This window comes from Pituophis catenifer, unplaced genomic scaffold (genome assembly GCF_029215685.1).
Source record: "Pituophis catenifer annectens isolate HBS135680 unplaced genomic scaffold, rPitCat1.0.hap2 SCAF_3, whole genome shotgun sequence".
Taxonomy (NCBI): Eukaryota; Metazoa; Chordata; class Lepidosauria; order Squamata; family Colubridae; genus Pituophis; species Pituophis catenifer.
The window spans coordinates 112548526-112561989 of NW_027256883.1; the positions used below are offsets into that span (position 1 = coordinate 112548526).

At 37.3% G+C, this 13464-nt stretch overlaps 1 protein-coding gene across 1 annotated transcript in view; it reads left to right on the forward strand.

Moving 5' to 3' along the window:
• The window catches only part of TDRD5 (tudor domain containing 5), a 146262-nt gene that overhangs the window by 78191 nt on the left and 54607 nt on the right, over positions 1 to 13464 (forward strand). The window lies entirely within an intron of this gene.

The window sequence follows — 13464 nt, forward strand, 5'->3', positions numbered from 1 at the left end:
CTGCTTCCCAGTTTTTACCTACAATCACTTTGTGTTGTTTAATGTAACAATAATGGCTTATGAATGTTGAGATCTAATGTCAGCCAAAATCAAAACAAGCAAGACAACCTAACAAGCTAAAGCATATAGATTCTTTGCCTCAAGCTACTGTTAAAAACAGCTATTTCCAATTCAAATTATCTGTTTCATAATTAAAAGTTTCAACTTCTGAGATCTTTCCAATGTATTCCTATTAACCCCACTGATGAAGTTCTAAATATTATGAGCAGAATTACAAAGTAAAGAAGGTCTCTACCATCCATTCCTTTTGGGGCTTCGTTGCGCTTCAAGTGTGCTTCTTTAGCCTTAAAAAAATAGATTTGTCTCCTGCACTTTTGTTCTTTCGTTGTTTGTCTTTTCTGCAGTGAAACATGTGCACCACCCCCAGAGTTCCATCTTCCCCATTGCTCATTAATTACTTGCTTGAACTTCTCCATCCCTGGCACTTATCCCAACCAAAAGGTTTATTTTATGGTTCGGCTCTTTAAAAGAAGAGGCTGATTGCAGGGTGATGATATCTTATTTACTGCCTTTTGGATGCTGTGTTGTGCTTTGAATCCCACTGCTGTCAAGCTCCATTAGAAGATTTGGCCATCAACTTCTACCTTGGGGCCCAGCCTCCTACTAGCCAAGCTTGAAATGAGGGCAGCACTTTGGCCATGGAGGGGGATAGATACAGAAAGCAGCTTTAAAGAGACAACACCTTGTACCTTGTTTCTCAGTAGACACAAGTAGTCCGGTTTCAGATATGTTTTGCCTGGACCATACATGGTGCTAAACTGTAATGTTTGATTACCTGTTTATCATATTTATATGCTGCATACTCCCAGTAAGACAGAGTGACTTAGCTCACAATGCTAAACTATAAGCCAGCATAACACTATTTGAAGGTTGGAGGTTGCAGCTAAGCATTATTTTCAGAAGAGTTATAGGAGATTGCCCTGGATCTCTGTGACATCACTAGAGAAGTCAACATTTCTGACCTGTTTTTGATGTTAAGGTTTGGGATGGGAACCAGTGGTCTACACATAATTTCCATTCCATCCTTAAAACAACTCCTCTTGTCTATTAAGTTTGGATCCTCTTTGCAACCCCAGCCTGTTTCCTGGGGAATCCTGGAAGCTGATGTGCACATATCTTAAAATTGCCAAGGTTGAGAAATACTAATCTAGATGTTTCTACCTATGACCTCAATCATCCCCAGTCATGCTGACTATGGCAATAACAATTGTAGTCCATAGCTTCTCGAAGATGAATCCTGGAAGGCCCAAGTTGTATCACTTGATGCTAGCCACCAATGTTTTGCTTTTTGAGGGCATTTTTTTCCACCAGAATTGATGCAGATTGGAAAGATAAGCATTTCTTTTTTTCTTGCTAGTTTGTGATCCTCTCCCAGTCATAAGATTTACTTTGTATAGCTATGGTATATTGACCCTTTATTTGTATACTTATTAACTGAACATGAGACCAGCTGTAGCCCATAGAAAAAATGTGTTTTGTTTGCACCTTTCAAATCCTATTGTCATCCTTTTATCCAATATTTTTGCCATAAATATTAGAGGGATAAGATGGACCAATGGTTATTCCCCAGTTCACCACGAAAGTATACTTTCGGTAACTGAACTGAAATCTTATTCATCCTGTTCTGGCCATTGGAGATACCTTTATTTTGGCTATCTGAGGTTGACTTTGGTTTTCCAGCCATATTAACATCCAATTGCCTGTATTCCTCAAGCCTGCCTTCCATTTGTCTTACTGGTGTTCTTTAATTTGTGGGGTTCTCTTTTGTGAAATGAAATATGTTTGTTTTTCATTTTTTAAATTAATGTTTATCATGCTACAAAATTTTAAAACTATAAATGGAAATGAAAAGGGCTTAGGAATAGTGGTTTACAATGATGAAAGTTCTGAACAAGATGTCTTAGGACAGAAGTGCATTCTGGGCATAGCAATTGAAACCAGATTAAGCATATGTTCCAGAGGATATAATGACTATGGATGCTGGAGCTTCAGTTCCTACAAGTTTCTCCATGATAGATAGATTATTAATAGGTAGGTAGGTAGATATTTGTGTGTGTGTGTGTGTGTGCGCGCGTGCGTGCGCACGCATGAAAAAGAGAGAGAATAAGAGAATATCTGGGCTTGGTGGATTAAAGGAAAACAGTACCTGATCTTTCTGTTGATCACTGTTGCCCTTACTCAGAATATTCTTCTATCTAGTCATGTTTTGGTGATGAATAGCAAAACAACAATTTACTGTCTCTTTAAATATATGAAAAGTCTACTAGTATGAAAAACAAAAAGAAAACACATATGTCTGGCTTTTTGTTGAAATTTATGTGAGGATGTTGTTGCTGCTACTGTTGCCACTGTCTGATGTGAAGCAAAGTGAGATGGTTAGATTTTCTTTTTCTTTTTTCTTGAACTCCAGGAGTATCCATTGCTAAGCATGCATTTTCCTAGGAAGTGTCCTTCACATTTCATATCCAGCTGTTCTGGAGTTGTTCACTCTGTTTGTCCTTGGGTACATCATTTTCATTTCACAAAAAGTACCCTTCTACATTGTATCTTGCAACTCCCAGGAGGCCTCTCTATCTGGAAATTTGGAGTATCGTAAACACATTCCAGTTTGGGAAAAGGATAATCTAAGGAATCTCTCCAGATTTTAACTATGACATGCTCATGTAATGATACAAAAGCTATAAATGGTGGGCCTATCATAGAAGCTAAATCAACCTACAGGATTCACAATTTTCCATATTTCACATTGAATTGTTTAATAAAGTACTTGAGGAATTGGTGCCTTTTTTGACCATTTGAAATGATCTGTTGGATCAAAATACTTTGTCCGATTACTGCTCAAAGTTGCAAAGAAAGAATCAGGAAGAACATGAAGATTGAGGCAGATCTCTTCTGGAGTCACTAATAGACCTGTCCAAACCGCTCCTATCCTTACAAAGAAAATGAGGCAGTTTTCCAAATTCTATTACAAAAGACATGATTAGGTTGGCTGTTCTCCAGAATTCTCCAGATATATTAAACTACAAATTCCATAATTCATTGCTATTGGCCACTTAGAAAGCACCAGGTTGGGAATGTTCATCTGTGTAGATATTGGGATTCAGTTATTCTGAAATGGATCTAAAGCTTGCTATTAGCTATGAAGTTGAAACTACAGAATTCTGTAGCACATTAAAGTTCCATAGATTGATTTGGGCATCAGTTTTGAAGGTTTCTCACCCTCTTCCCAACACCTAAGTCCTTATTTATATTTTTGTTTTTGTTTTTAAAAACTATTTTAACAAAATATTACTTTAAAAAAGCATAATAGTGCAAGTAAACAAAACAAACAAAACCATAGGAGCACATTTTAATTTAAAAGTATGTCATGTGGGAGTATAAATATGACCATGTTTATCATGTGAAGAAATACAAAAATGAAAGATTCATCCTCAAAATTTCTCTCACAAAATCTACAGTGAGAGTAAAAAACCCAAATGTTACGCAGTGTGGTATATCTGGGGAGGAGACATTCAGAAAAGACTGAGGGTTTTGATCTCCATGTCAGTATTACTGGCCATCTGGACATATATGAAGATTGTTTATGTTGCTGTCTTAACATGACTAAATATTCCAAGAAGATACAGGGAATTCCTTGGTTATTTTTATGCCAGAGGTTCCAACTTGACAGCTTTTGTTGTTTCAAATTAGCTTTTAACTTAATCTCAGAGGAGAGGCTGTGGTAAAAATTAAGGGGACAAAAGGCTATGTCTCATTCAATTTCTCTATTCTAGTCCTCTCTGGGAGTTAGATGAATAACATCTTTCTACTATTGTTCTCACACAGACTGAAATGAAATAAGGGTGCATTTTAGCTCCATTACTTTTCAAATTGCATATTAATTCAATGATCTGGGCTCACATGGTTTCTAATCACTCTCCTGTATCAGCAGATGAAATGGTTCCAAATCCTTTGTGTGCAAATGATGCTCTAATCCTATCCCTTTTCCAGTTTGGAATGAGAAAGCCCCAGTAATGTTTTAAAATTGAGTATCTGGGACAGTGATATTCCCACTATCCCATAGATGTAGATATAACAGCAGAAGATATAATAAAGTACAATAAAAAACATAATAGTCCTAGTAAAATGAATATGTAGGATAATAAATGAGTGAGCAACATATGTAGAAACTAACAATATGTCCATAAAATGTTAATATAAAATAAATTCAACCTCTAACATATTATTAATTCTAGTCATGTAGAGTAGATCATTGATTGCTCCATCTTCTCAGTGTAAGTACTGTACAGTATGTTATTTCAATACAATGATATATAATATGCTTACATTTTTAATATTGTATTATGTAACTGCCTTAGAGTAGTAAATGTAAATAAGTGAAAAGGAAAAAAGAAGAGTGTATAAATATTAAGTACAATTTTGAATGCTGATGTTCTAAAGCATAATTATTTAACTTTTCTTCAAAATTAAATTTATTTTACATAAATAAGCATTTTATTTTATTTGAAATAAATAATTTTAAATTATTTATCTATTTATTAAATTTATTTGCCACTCAAGCAAGTCATCAAATATAATGAATATGTAATAAAATGAAAAAAATGGAAGATGAGCATAAATCATATGAAATAATAATTTTATTTTAAGGTAAATTATTTGTTATTAAAGTTTTCATCATGTTGTATGGAATACGTGTGTGTGTGTGTGTGTGTGTGTGTGTGTGTGTGTGAGTTTGCTTAAAACATCAACATTCAAAATTGTATTTAATATTTATACAATATCTATCTATCTATCTATCTATCTATCTATCTATCTATCTATCTATCTATCTATCTATCTATCTATCTCTTCCATATTTTCATTTTATTACATACTCATTGTTTCTGATGTTACATAATGTTATGTGGAAATGACCTTGGAAGACAAGGGGAAGGTCCTTAGCCAGGGAACAGTTGGATAAAAGGCAGCTTAGCCTGCAAAAGGAATGTGGCCACATGCTTCTTTGCCGCTCTCCTTATAAGGAATCCAGAATTATTTCTATCCATCGCATTCTGATGAAATTCCCAGGTAGAGAGCATAACCTCTCTCTCTCTCTCTCTCTCTCTCACCCTCCCTCCCTCTGTTTTTCTTTCTGTCTGATCAGGATTCAGATATCTGCCCTTGTGTTGCTCAGTGTTATGCCTTTATATGTCCTTTTGTTGTGATTGCAGAACTGTAATCATTTTTACCATTTGCTTTATTTTACAATAAATAATGATTTATTTTAATCACAAATATTAATTTCCATGACAGGGAATGACAATATTTGCAAGTCTTCTTTTCAAAATTAAAAAAAGCAACAACGGACAGAATGTTGATATAGCGATTTAATCAGAGCGCAAAAACGGAATTGTTCAGCCCATTATGTAAAGATAAAAGAAGCCACAAAAGTTTTTTCTTTTCTTCTGCAAGAGACAAACGGGTTATAATCTGACATTTAATCTAATCAAAGTTTAATAATCCACTTTCTTTAGGTTTTTTTTTCCCCTCCCCAAATCCAATTGTTATTCTCTATTTTGTGCTGGATATCAGTGGCATTGTCTTGGGGCTCTAAGGACTACCAACCTTCTCCCACCTCAAACAACAACAACCCCCCACTAACTGCTAGAAGTGGTTCAACTCTGCTCTGCATGAAACATTTCCTTCACAGTATGGGAGAAGGAAAGTTTAAAGATGATTGTGCATTGTCACCAGTGTCCTCTAGGGCAGCAGAAAACTGAAGGAAACCCTCCATGGCAGCTGGTTCTTAGGCAGTTACTGCTGTCTATCTGGGGGCAACATAATTACTGATGTCTAAGCTGTCATCAGAATTGCTTTCTCCTGATCCTAGTTGCAGCTGCTAAGAAGCACTGTGCAAATCTACATGCATTTTGGAAGGGAAAGTATGGGAATTGAAAAATAAAAAGGAGTCTTAAAATGACTCCTCCTCCCTTTCTAAGATGATGGCCACAGGTCAGAGAGCAGACTTCACATCAAATCAAGAATTTGTCTATCATCGGGATGAACCTCTTTCACTTCTGTTCAACTAGCAGTGAGTTGGACAAAACAAAACGAGTGAAGGTTGAGATGTGAGTCTTCTCTCAAATGGCATACAAAGCTTCTTAAAAATAGTTCCCTTCTTGCAGTGTGGCAGTCTATATTGTTTTAACACCAAAGGGCTGCAAAAAATATTTGGGTTTTTTTTTTCTTTTCTATCATTTTTCTTTTTTATTATATAAAATACAAAGAAGAAAAGAAAATAGGAAATTATGGGAGGGAAAGGGAACCGGGAAAGGGGGTGTGAGATACAAGGGGGAAGAGAAAAAGAAAGAAAAGGGGGCATTGACTTCCAATTCTTCCTAGCACAGTACAAGATAAACACATGCCAACCTCAACTTTTTGCTTTTACACATTAATATATGACCAGCCATTTCTATAACACCAAATCTTTCTAATCAACAAAACCAAGATAGAAGTTTCATTTTTTTCCACAAGCACAAATTCCAGAAGTTATATTTATGTATTGAATTTATATTGCCGCCTATTCACCCATGGCGACTCAAGGCGGCTTACAGTATATAAAACCACATTTAAAACAATAAAAACTAACAAAAAGAATCAAATAAATTAATATAGTACAATATGACAAAATCACCCTGCACCCCCTGCCCGAGCGACAGCCCCGGTGACAGCAGATCACACAAGCCATTTAATAGGCTTCATCCCGCTCTGGGTTCCCCAGGCCCACTGACAGAACCAGGTCTTCAGCGCCTTCCGGAACAGTATTAGAGAGTGGGGGCCATTCTAATCTCTGGGGGAATGATTTTCCTCTTTGAACAAAGTAATCAAATTAACTATTCCTGCTTTATCTTCCTTGCTATGGAAATAATGTGTATTTCTATTTCCACCTAGTAATCTTTGTGAGCTGTCACAATTTTTATTTACAAAATTTATTGTATTCTTTCAAATTCTTTGGCCTTACTGAAAGGGGGGGGAAACTTTCTTTTTTTTACCCTCCTCTTTCCTACAAAGTACTGCAAAAGATATTTGTGAATAATTTGGGCTTCTTGTTCTAGGGTAGTGATGATGAACCAAGTGCCGAAAAGGAAGTGCGCACACGTGCGTCTGGGCCGCAACATGGAAGAGGAGCTGCCCAGGGGGCATGCGTGCCCCTGAAAATGACCTTCTGGTTTCAGCTACTGATTCAGCCAGCTACTTTTTCGGGTTTCTGGCATGCATGCTCACGTGACGATCAGCTGGCCGGCGTGCATTCTCATGCAGGAAAATGGAAGACTAGCTACAAGATCTTCTAGTTTCCAGCACTGCTGCATGCAAAAAGGCCAGCTGATTGTCACGCACACATGCACTCCAGAAACCCGGAAGAGGAACAGGTGAAGTCGCGTGTGCCAGGCGACATGGCTCCACGTGCCACTTGGGGCACACGTGCTATAGGTTCACCATCATGGTTCTAGGGTCCCCAGCTCTCAGATAGTCATCCCCACCCCACTCCACTCATTTTAGTGAATGCTGGTTGTTCTATTTTCTTGAAAATGAGCTATAATATGGAAAAAGTTTCATGGTTTGTCAAATATTAAGTTAATCACTGAGGAAAGGAAAGGAAACATTTCCCTCTTAACTAATATGATCTATATGAGACTGAAGAGGATCAGATTCCTCTTATGGTAGTTGAATGGGTTGGTTAGATCTAAACCAAATTCATTACAATTCAAGCTTTTCATTCTAATACCGGTATTGGCTGCAAATGATACCATCAATCTCAGAAGACTGAAATTGTAAGTTTATGATTTGATTAAAGATTTTAAACTTACAAATATCATTAGGAATCTACTTCAGAACTATTTTGATGCATGGGGTGGAGGGGCAGGTGAATAGATGTGACACGTGGCTTGGGGGCTGTTGAAGTGCCTGTTAGGTGTCAGGCCGGAGTGGCAATGGCAGCGCTCTCCCAAGCCACACATCATCTCTGTTCACCTGCCCCCTGCAATTGCAGAAGCCATGCCAGCCTTGCCATTCGCCTGCCGCACCCCACAACCCCCGCACAATGCCAGAACCTTCGCCAGCCTTGCTCCTCCTCCCCTCTTTCATTGGAGCTGACTGAGTTGCAAGCCAACCTGTCTTTGTGAAGCCCCCTTGAGGCATCCTCCCTTCCTCGTGCCCCCCAACCCACTTTCACCTGTCTACCCTCCCCCCCCCCCGTGGCTGCTACTCCCCCTCCCTCTGGTCCTGGTGACAGATCTGCAAGGCCCCAAAACTTGCAGAGAAGCTGCAGTACTTAAAAAAAAAAAATCCTGCATCGCACACTGCCTCTGCAGCACCATTGCTTCTGTCTGCCACCCAATTGGCTGGAGGCTATTTGTCTTGTGCAGCTAATGGCCCAGATCAAACAGTATCTCGGTGTATGGGCAGTTGAATAGGAAGGGCGAGGGGCGGAGGGCGAGGGGCCCATTGGCTGAGGAGAATGGCCAGGGGAGGGCCAGCAGAGAAGCTAGCTGTAAATGGGCTGAGGCGGGTGGCTGGTGAGGCCAAGGTCCTGTGCTTAAATTTCCCATTCCACTCTGCAATGTCTTGGTGAATAGGGAAGGCTTTGTTGTTCGGTATCCTTGACCATAGACGAATGAGAGCTTGTTATCTTCTAATGTGGGGCTGTATGATATTGCTAAGTATTGGGATGCAGTGTGTTCGGCAGCATGGAAGTCATTGGATGTGCATGGGTATAACAAGATCCACAGATACTCTGAACAAATGAGCTTATCTGGTGGCTTTTGCCCTTTGCAATTGTGGTGACATGCAGGCAACAACACATATGCATACCTGCCCTTTGCATCCTGAACAGTGTACACTTGAGGACCTGATGGCAGCATGACAGAACACAATATTGCTAGTTTCTGGGCAAGATTTGTTTAACTCGTACATATTATCATCTTGTATTTTATATTTTATATTTTATGTTGTATGGTATGCCTCGTTTTAATTGTGATGCTTCTGACACAAATAAACAAAGACTAATACCTATTCCAATTAGAGCTTTTTTAGGTGGTGGCAGGGAAAGAGACTAGCGTGGAAGTACTTGGACATTACATTCATTGCAGTGTCAAGTCATGTTTTCCATTTAGGTTTCTAGATGACAGATAATATACAATTCCCGCAAGGGAGAAGTGCCAAGCTGGAAAGACAGAAATGGGATTTGAAGTGAAAGCTGGAGGGAGAAAGAAGATTCAATAGTAAAAGCAATATTTAAGTGGGGTGTCTATAATAATTTGTTAATAAAATAACAAAAGATGTAACAATCAAACAGCACTATAATTATAATATTGCAATATATAACATTGTCTTACATTAGAATTCCATTATGCAAACTTTTTGCCTGCAGAAAGCTTATTGCAACTGTTATGGAATCTCAATGTAATTTGATGCTTTAAATTGTACCTATGGTATGTATTGTTAATTTCTTCTTAATATTTCCATCTATCTTTCTGAGAATTACGTTTATGTTGAGACAAAGATTGACTATGGTAGATAAAATTGTGTACAGGCCATTTGTTTAATAATGGTTCAAAGTTATAATGGCCTCAGAAAAAGCGACCTGCAACTTGTTCTCAAACTGTCACATCATCCATCAGTCATGTGATCACAATTTGGGAATTGGCAGTTGGCTTCCATTTATGATGGTTGCAATGTCTTGCAGTCATGTGATCATGATTTCTGACCTTCCCAGTCAGCTTGCAACAAAGTTAATTGCAGAAACCAGATTCAGATAACCACTGTGTGATTCAATTAATGGCCATGTTTATTTGCTTAATGACCACAGTAAAAATGATTGCAAAATGTGGTCTGGTCACAATTATGACTTGCTTAACAATTGCATTGCTTAGAGACCAAACTTCCTGTCTCAATTATTATTGTAAGTCAGAGACTTCCTATAATAAAATGATAATCTAGTTGGTTGTTAGTTCAAAGTTCTGAATTTGTGCAAAAGTTTGAAACAATGCTCAAAAAGCAAGTGACACATCTCTGCATGTATGATCAGAGAGAAAAAGTAGAGTTCCTCTTTATGGGGCTATGTGAAAACATCTTGTTCATGAAAATGAATATTAGGAGCAGGAGGTTGTCATGCTTGCAGAGATTTTCTATAGTGTGGATTTCTCTCTCTCAGTCAATTGGACAATTGATCACACTCCTGATCACTGTGTCAAAAAAAAAGTGTATTTAAAAATTTTATATTTTTGGTACTTAAGATCTTATGCCAATTGATGTTCTGTGCAGAAGGAGCAGCCATAACTCACAAACTGCTGTGCTTGTGAATTAACTCTTCTATTTTTCTCCCCAAAAGATAAATTGCTGTAGGCTATTCTTGTTCTCCATGTCCTATTTATTCAAGCCATAATGTAAGAAATTGACTTGCTACGTAAAATGAAGGGCTATTTAATCCAAGGTGTTGCTTGCTGCTGCAGCTAGCTATATACAAAGAGGCTCTGAATGAGATAATTTTATTCTTCTTCCTTATACATCCCTAACACCTAGGAAGAGCAAGTACTATTTCATATTATAATTAGCTATATGAAATTGCCCTAAAAATTATCTTGAGTGCATGTGTGTGCGTTAGGGGGGGCCACTAGCTTTTCTGCTTCCATAACTTTTAAAATCTTCCCAACAGCTCACCAGCCATATAGTTTTAAATGGGCATTTTGAAAATCAAAGGGTGATCAAAACTTTACTCCACTGATGATGCTATTCAGTAAGAGTTTGGAGTTAAGAACTAAAACCGGAACAAGATACTAATGCTGCAATCCAAAATACATTCCTCTAAGACAGAGGTGTCAAACTCACGGCCCGCGGCCTGGATGCGTCACATGCTGGCTCTGCCCCTGCCCGGTTTAGCGAAGGGGGAAAAAGTCCCGATATGTCACGTGATGCCGTTGTGATGACGTGAGTTTGCCACTCTTGCTCTAAGGGATACCAATAATAACAACAACAATATATCTCACCAAAGCATATTTGTGTAAATACAGTATATCATTTTGAAACAGAATTCCACATTATGTGATAAGCAGGATGTTTTTAATGCTAATGGGAAGATAAGTAGCATTTTCAGGAAACAAAAGAGGAAGGAAGGCATAATTAATTTTAATGTTCCAAAATAAATGAGCATAGAATTGCAGTTGTAATAAGATGCATGTCTGAAGGGGAACTGAAACTGAGTGTCTATACTTCTATGAAATTATTCAGATAGGGAAGGTTTAATCAAAATTAATTAGTTGATTAATTATAACTATACTGAAAATCACACAGATGACATAAAAATGCCAACTTTTGAAATAATAATTAATATATTGGCATGTTCAAATATTGCTAACAGTCAGTAAATAGTATAATCTAGCCATGAGTTTATTTACTCAAAAATAAGTGGACACAATTTTCTAGCGCATGTAGCTTGCCAACCTTTTGATGTAGACCTAATCAGGAAAACAAATACCAGAAGGGCAATTGGAATCCTACTTTATTGTTGAAGGTGTTGGAAGAAAAATCCAGTCTGGTTCCAAGTTGGGAGAAAGATGCTGGAAATAAAATGGAGGCAGGCTGTAGTAAAGGAAGTCTTTGTTTATTTTCTGGCCAGAAACTAGTGACAGCAGCATGTTTCTGGGGTGGCTGAACAAATGAGGTTAGAGTAGGTGGGTTTTATACATTCTTTGGGGCTTTGTGATTGAGATGTCTGTTTCTGTGTAAGAATGTGCCTGTATTATTTTAATGGCTGTTGCCAGATTCCTATGGGGTCATGTAGGGGCCATGGCTGGCTGTACAGGCAAGAAGGGAAATGCAAATCTTAGGTGTTTATCTTGTCAGCTTTGACTCCTTGCCTATTGCTTATTTGGAGTTTCTGGTTGCTCTTTGCTTATGAATAGATTGGCCCAATCTTTCTGAATGGATGCAAAATCTCCATTCCTAAAGACCAGCCTCTTCAAACTTCTGCTTGAGGCTGTTTTCCTATGGCAGGAAGGCTTTCTGCCTTTTAAAGATTTTTCTCCATTTCTCCTTTATGGGGAAATATTCTAGCCTTCCTCTTTTTAATATTAAGATTAAAGAATATTTTAATATGGGGTGGGCTTCCTATAAAGGGTATAATAATTGAAATACAAGAGCTTGAGGGAGATCATTTCTTCCCTCTCTTATACTAAAGAGAATCAAGGTAAAGTAATCTTGAGTTTCTTCTTCACTCATTTCTCCCTTTCAGGGCTAAGGTGGTATGTTGTTAATGGCTGTTGAATATCTTTTTCAAGGCCATCTTCATGTTTCTCTACATAGCCTGTCACTCAGAGTCCACTACAAGAGTATTGAAAGTGAAAGTCAAGGCTGAGAATCACTGTCTAATAAAAATATTCAGGATTACAGCCTTGGTTTGAATAAGATTTTAAAACAAAATATATTGTCTTCCATCTACACCCCAAACAATGTAGAATTAATGCTTTTAAAAATTCTTGAATACTGCATATATAGCTAAGAACTTATTGCACAAAAATCATTCAATTATTTTGGAATATAAATGAAACATGCTCTTTCTTTTTATACTTTTAAAGAGAAGCTAATAAAGAAAACGAATAAAACATTGTTGAATGCATGCTAGATTTGGTTTTATTTTTATTAAAACAGTCCCTCCCCCAACCTCAACTTCATCTAAGATTTTATTTCTCAACATTTTCTATTGTCCTTTGCATCAATACAAAGCAACTATGAAGTTATGTCATTTTGATTAGTAGTTCTCTGCATTCTCTGGCCTCCCATTTGACTCAGGAAATATCTTTGTGAGTGCCTAAGCAGCTAAGAATGAGAGTAGAAATATCTTCAAAATAAAAATGAGGTGATCAACCTCTTTATCGTCATGTTTCTTTTTTGGCAAGGAAGATCTCATGTTTGTACTAAATAAAACCATTTGAAAATTGCAAAGAAGGGGAGGCGGGAGAAAACTGTGAGAAAATATATAAAAAGAAAGAATATTAAGTAGATCTAAATGTGTTGCCTGCTTCTAATACAAGTGAAACATTAAGAATGGGAAATGCTTCAAACAGATGCCTCTTTACTCCTTCCACAATAACTGAGTTTTATACAAATATTTTATAAATGGGGTTACAAGTTTTAATTCAGATTAATTCATGACAGGCCTATTTAATAGGTGGAAATCAGTTTTACACATTTCCATCTTTCCTCTTAGAGGTGAAGAATAGATTTGGTTAACTGTATTTTTTTACTGGTTGGTTTGTTTACCATTTATTTATTTATTTGCTAAGTTTATATGGTTGCCCATCACACAAGAAGTGACTCTGGGAGGCATACAGCAAAAATATAAAACAATAAACATGTCAAAACAGTCCA